General features: G+C 41.1%; 1 protein-coding gene and 1 pseudogene across 2 annotated transcripts in view; one reads left to right on the top strand and one right to left on the bottom strand.

Moving 5' to 3' along the window:
* The window catches only part of ZNF407 (zinc finger protein 407), a 365,078-nt gene that overhangs the window by 289,132 nt on the left and 69,711 nt on the right, over positions 1 to 6,235 (bottom strand). The gene's annotated exons all lie outside the window — the stretch shown is intronic.
* On the top strand, positions 1,361 to 1,479 carry LOC112481349 (annotated as a pseudogene).

Here is a 6,235-nt window from a genome sequence, read left to right as displayed (position 1 = left end):
CTTTCCCTAACGTTCTTTCTTATTTTCACAATCAAATATCCTAATGGCTAAAAGGCCATGTTTTAAATTTCATGGCAAAAATTACGAACACTAAATAAAACTTCACACTGGATAACATTCTCCTAAATTATTTTCTCATTTATTTCTAATAAGATGGGCAGTATTGATTATTTTAGCATCATTTTCCTTTATGACCTGAAGATATGGAGTTAATTACATTTCTCTAACCTTGTTTATTTTATACATGTTTCTTTGTAAAATGGATTAGTCATCCAGTGGTCCTTTATTAAGGGTCTATGGTATCTAACACGTCTCATAAAAAAAGGCAGGCAAAATAACGTAACAAGGAAACTGTTTCTGCCATTACGCACGGGAACCTTTCTTTATTTCGGCATAATTAATCCGTAGTTCTATTGACAAAGATACACCACAAGTGTCTGACAAGCAAAGAGCTTGTTTTTCAGAGGCACACGAGCAAAAATATCATGGAGCCAGGTGAGGCTTGCAGCGCCGTGTCCTTTTGGTGTCTCTCTCTCCATTTCACTATCCTGCTCTCACAGCTTGGTGCCCAGCGCGCTCACGATGACATCTGGACGAGGTTCCCACCATGGCAGCACCCCACCTGGGCCCACTTACGCCTGGACCTGTCCTGCCCTATCTCTCAAGCCCCCAGCTGTTATCTGCCATCACAACCTACAAATACCACATCTCTGAAAAACTAAAGAATATTAAGGTCAGAACAACATAATGACTTATGCTTCCTTTGTGAGATATTTTCCTTTCTGACATGGGCGACTTCAGCTCCTGGGGCAAAAAAGTAGAAAGGAAATCCTGAGGCGGAAGCTTTCAATGCTCTCAGATCACACCGGAAATGACAACGCATGTGATCTGATTAAATGGCAACACTGCCTGGAGATCTGTCCAACATCATACCACAACCCCTAACACACAAACACAAAACGCTGAGTTTATAAAGCACGAGGAGTGGGCTTAGGAGACTTGGCCTGTTGCTTCACTAACTGGTCAAAAACCTTAAGCAGTCACTTACCTTGTCCGACTCTCAGTGACTGCATCCACAATGCAAGGGGATGAGATGACAATTCGGTGACTCTGTGCAAGCTAACAAGAGTAATGATGTGCCATCAGACGCTCAGCTAGTTTACAAACGTATAGTATGGTTTACAAATCCATGCGCGTACGCAGGTCGCTTGACATGTATTTCTACATAACCAGTGGAAATTAATTTTTTAAGCACCATTTAAAATGGAATGAAGAAAAGTCAAATGCTTCTAAATAAACCTAACAAAATATGTGTGAGATGTGCAAACCACAAAATGCCAATGAAAGAAATAAAAGGCCTGTCTGCGGCCACGCCGCCCTGAAAATGCCTGATCCCGTCGGATCGCAGAAGCTAAGCAGGGTCGGGCCTGGTTAGTACTTGGATGGGAGACCACCTAGGAAGACTGGGTGCTGTAGGCGTTAAAAAAAAGAAAGAAAGAAAGAAAGAACATAAAAAGCCTAACTAAACGAGGCTTTTATACAGCATTCGTGGATTGGAAGATTCAATATTGTTACGATGGCAATTCTCTCTGAACTGTTCTATAGACTCAAAATGCACATATGCAAAAACAAAAACAAAAGTCAGATCCCACATGTTAAAAAATATTAACTCAAAATGGACTGATCTTAATGTAAAACCTGAAATGTCTACAAAAACTTTCTATAAAAAAAAAAAAATTAAGAGAAAATCTGCATGACCTTGGAGTTTGGCCATGAGTTTTTAGATACAAAATTAAAATCACAAACCCGAAAAGAAAAATTATATATTAGACTTCAGCAAGATTGAGAATTTTTGCTCTTTAAATGAAATTGGGAAGAGAAGGCAAACACAGACCCCGACTGGGAGAAATATGTACAAAACACATATTTGAAAATGACCTATGTCCAGAATATATGCCTTAAAATTCAATAAGAAAGTTAACAACCCAATTTAAAAAATTGGACAAAAGATCTAACACTTCACCAAAGAAGAGTACTAACAGCAAATAAGCACTTAAAAAAAGCTGAACATAATCGGTCATAAGGGAAACGCAAAGTCAAACCACAGTGAGATACCACCGCAGACCCGGGAGGACTGGCTGAAATAAAAAATCCGACAAGACAAAGTGCGGATAGGACAGAAGCGACTGGAATTTTCATACATTCTAGTGGTAATGTAACATGGTAAACCCGCTTTGGAAAAGTTTAGCAGTTCCTTATAAAATTAAACACACACCACGGGACCTCACAATCCCATTTCTAGGTATTTACAGGGATGAGGTTTCTACGGGCTTTGCTCATCATCTCCCCAAACTGGAAACAATCCAAATAGCCTTCAACTTGGGAACGTCTAAGCAAACTGTGGTACAGCCAAACCTCAGACGTGAAAAGCGATGAACCACTGCGCACGCAGCAACACGGGCGGCTTTCCAATGCGCTGTAACGGGGTTTCTCGGCCTCACGCCCACGGACGCGTTGCGCCAGGTATGTCATTACCCCGGGAGCTGTCCAAGGCACTGCAGGAAGTGTACCGGCGTCCCTAACACCGACCCACTACATGCCAGTAGCAGTTCACCGCCTTCCCCACCCAACTGTGACAACCAAAACTGCCACCGAACTTTGCCAAATGTCCCCTGTGGAGCGAACACACCCCAGCCGCGAACCACTGCATTACACTAAGTGAAAGACACCAGACTCGGAAGGCAGGACTCCATCAGATGAGACTCTGGAAAAGACAAACTGGAGGGGCAGGTGAGGGATCAGGTTTGGGGGGCCCGGTGAGGAGGGGAGGTGAGGACAAGCGGCGTGGGGGAACGTTAGGGAGTGGCCTGCGTCCTGACTGTGGTGGAGGTCCCAGGGCGACACAAGTTTATCAAGCTTCATAGAACGGTACACAAAACACAGTGAATGTTTACTAAATGGAAATTATACTTTAATTTAAATAGATGAAGAAAAAAGTATACGATTATTGAAATTATGATTTTACTATTCGGAAATACGTCGCCAATTTTGAAGTCAACTTTGAAGCTTAATTTCAACAAATTAAATAAATATATACATACACATTAAAATGCTTGGCTTAAAGGATGAATAAACAAATTAAAATTCTTGGGGAAGACAATAAGACAAAAGACAAAACAAAGAGATTACATTAATCCAACAGCACATTTTTCTATTTGTGCTCTTCCGCATTCCATGAGATGTGAGAAAACAAGAATATATTTTAAATTACCAAAAATTAAATATTAAGTGTTGTATTAAATATTTAAAAATTGAGAACTTACATATGAGTTCAGCTAAGGGTCTGAATCTAAATTTTTGTTAGTTATCATCAAAACACAATAAACACTTTGGTGAGAAAAACTAATTTTTATGGTAAGTACTTACTTCCATGCAGCAATAATGCTGTCAAAAGAAATCATATCTGTTACTAGGTGTCTTTGAGGGATGATGAAAATGTTCTAAAATTAGACTGCAGTGATGACGTCACAATCTCTAAACATACTAGAAGCTAATGAATTGGACACTTTAGCGAGGTGAACATGTTCTGTAAAACATATCTCAATAAAGCTGTTAATTGTTATTAATCTAAACTGACAAGAATGCCAAACAGGCAATTCTGGCATCTGGATGAATTTGGTCACTGGGCGGGCGGGGAGGGTAGAGTCGGATTCTGATTAAATCGCAAACATTTTATGAGAGAAATCTGTCCAAGATAATGACCTTGACCATCTATTAACCACGCCCTCGAACTTTTCCGCATTTCCACCATGCCCACCGCTTCCACGTCATTGTCAAGGTTACTGCTCGGCTGTAAGAAATGTCCCTCAGAGCTGACATGCTCCCATTTACATCTGCTGGTCACCTGCACAACAGAGCCAGCGAGATATTTTGAACACTGCATATTGTATCTGACAATGTACCTATATTTGCCATTTTTGTTGTGTGTCCTTTTGACAAGCTGACATTACATTCCAATCTGCAACGTATAATTGAAAAGAAACGTAATGGATCTGTTTTCCAGGGCAATCGCCCCTTGGTGGAAAACAATGACCCCCGAGCACGTAACTGTGACCAAACTTGAGGAGTAAAGAGGCTGAGAAGCCTCGCGGAATGTTGCAGCCCACAGACAAAGAAGTGTTTTTAGAAGATTATTTTTGATGATCTTTAAAAAACATTATTAAAGAATTTATAGAAGTGCAGGTCGGTTCTATTATCCTTCTAAATTAATTTGTTTAAAAGCCTGATCTTTTAAATTCAGAAGAATAATGTATATTTAAAGTATTCTATAATTACTATGAAAGTATTAATTAACAGTAGTAGAAGAATGAGCTATCTATATGCTATAAATATAAAGAAAAAAACCATTTTCATGGCATTTTTGAAACCATATGATATTAGGTGGGTCGTAACATTAGTACATTTCTTTGAAAACCTTATAATTACTAATCTTTTTAATTTTTAAGCTAAGTATTGACTTTGTAATAAATGAGTACAAGTTAAATTCCAAATCTGAAATACTTTGAGTTATACTGACCATTAGCACCAATTTACAAAGACACATATAGATATTAGTTTAATAGTGGCTTGAATTATCTTTCTGTTTAATGCCTTATATAATGCCACAATTTTTCATGATAAAAACACGTATAACTATTTCTATCTGATTTCCAAAACTATTAAAGGGTAATGTGATGAATATCTTTATTCGGATGTCACCCTTTCCACTCACGCCTTCCACAGCCACGCCTCCCCCAACACTTCCTGTCTCCCCCCGGCACTATCCTGTTCCCCCTTAGCACACAGCACCGTTCCACATACTACGGGTTTTAGTATTTTATCCATTTTATTGTCTATATGTCCCGCCAGATTGTAAATTCCATAAGAGCAAATGTTTTTGTCTGTTCGCTATTATAACCTCAGCATCTGCAACAGTACTGGTCCCCTGGTCCCTAAGTGCTCAATAATTACTGGTTAAATGAAGTATTTCACACATTTACATACTATATATGATATGTAATATATATAAATTATCACTTTCTTAACAACTGACTTGCAAATGAGAACACTAAAACATCTAAGATAGAAAAATTTTAACTTTGTTTAACCCATCGATTTCCAAACACTATATCACAGAACTCATGCGTTCAACGGAACGTCTATAACATAATGACTACAGTTTCAGGAAAGGTTCACATTCTTTTCGAGGGTTGGTGCCAGATTGTCAGACTTAATTCCGCGTTAATTTTTTTAATTTTACAAGTAATGAAGAGCCATCACAGATTTTGTTAAATAAAAGGGAAACAGAATCAAATATGGGTTTTACATCTTGCAACAATATATAGTGCACAGACTGGATCAGGGAGCGAATGAAGGAAAAGAAAGGAAGCCACTGGAAAAGGCCAGGAAAGGACAATAAAGATCCGACTGACCTTGGCAGTAGCAAAGGGGATGGTCAGGCGTGGCGAAAAGTTTAAGTAACGACAGTAAAAATCCCCTTACACTGGTGGCCAGGAGGGCCAGGGGTCACGGGGCTCCCTCCTAATGTTCCCACCTGAGGCCAGCATTCACTCATTAGCATAAACTGGAAAACACAAAAGTCAGCCATCTGAGAGAATACGTTACTGGTTCCGGTTTACTTGCTGATTTGGAGGGGACCACACAATATTGAGGGAGAGAGGGCTGTGCCTATACTGCCCAGAAGAAAGTTTTAAGGATATAAAGGCGAAAGCGGAACCAAAGTTAGAAAAAGCCAAAATTTAAAGAAGCAAAGGAAGAGTAAGAGCCATCACGCAGCGATGGGAGCGCGGGCTTGCGCAGTGCCGCTGCGTCCACACCTGTGCGGGGCCCGCGTAACTGAAAGAAAAATGGATTTACTGAGCAAGAGCCTATTTATTATGCACCTCGCGCTTTTCAAGACGCCCCTGAAAACCACGAACAAACACAACCCAGAGACCCCTGCCCCGAGGGGCCCGGCAACGCCACGCAGCAAAGGGCACGGGCAGGTCACGTGCCAGGTAAGACGGGGCTGGCGCTGGGCGGGACCCAGGAGAGGCGTCCGCGGCCCTGGGCTGCGGGCATCGGGGGCCGTGTCCCCGGGAAGGTGGCATCCCAGGAGTCTCAGAGGAGGAGAGGGCTTCGGCCAGCCCCAGCGACGACGGACGCTGGGCGACCGTCCGCGGTGAGTCAAGACCCG

Source organism: Pteropus alecto, unplaced genomic scaffold (assembly GCF_000325575.1).
Source record: "Pteropus alecto unplaced genomic scaffold, ASM32557v1 scaffold14, whole genome shotgun sequence".
NCBI lineage: Eukaryota > Metazoa > Chordata > Mammalia > Chiroptera > Pteropodidae > Pteropus > Pteropus alecto.
The sequence above is the reverse complement of the archived record's forward strand: the minus strand, read 5'-3'. Positions and strand labels throughout refer to the sequence as shown.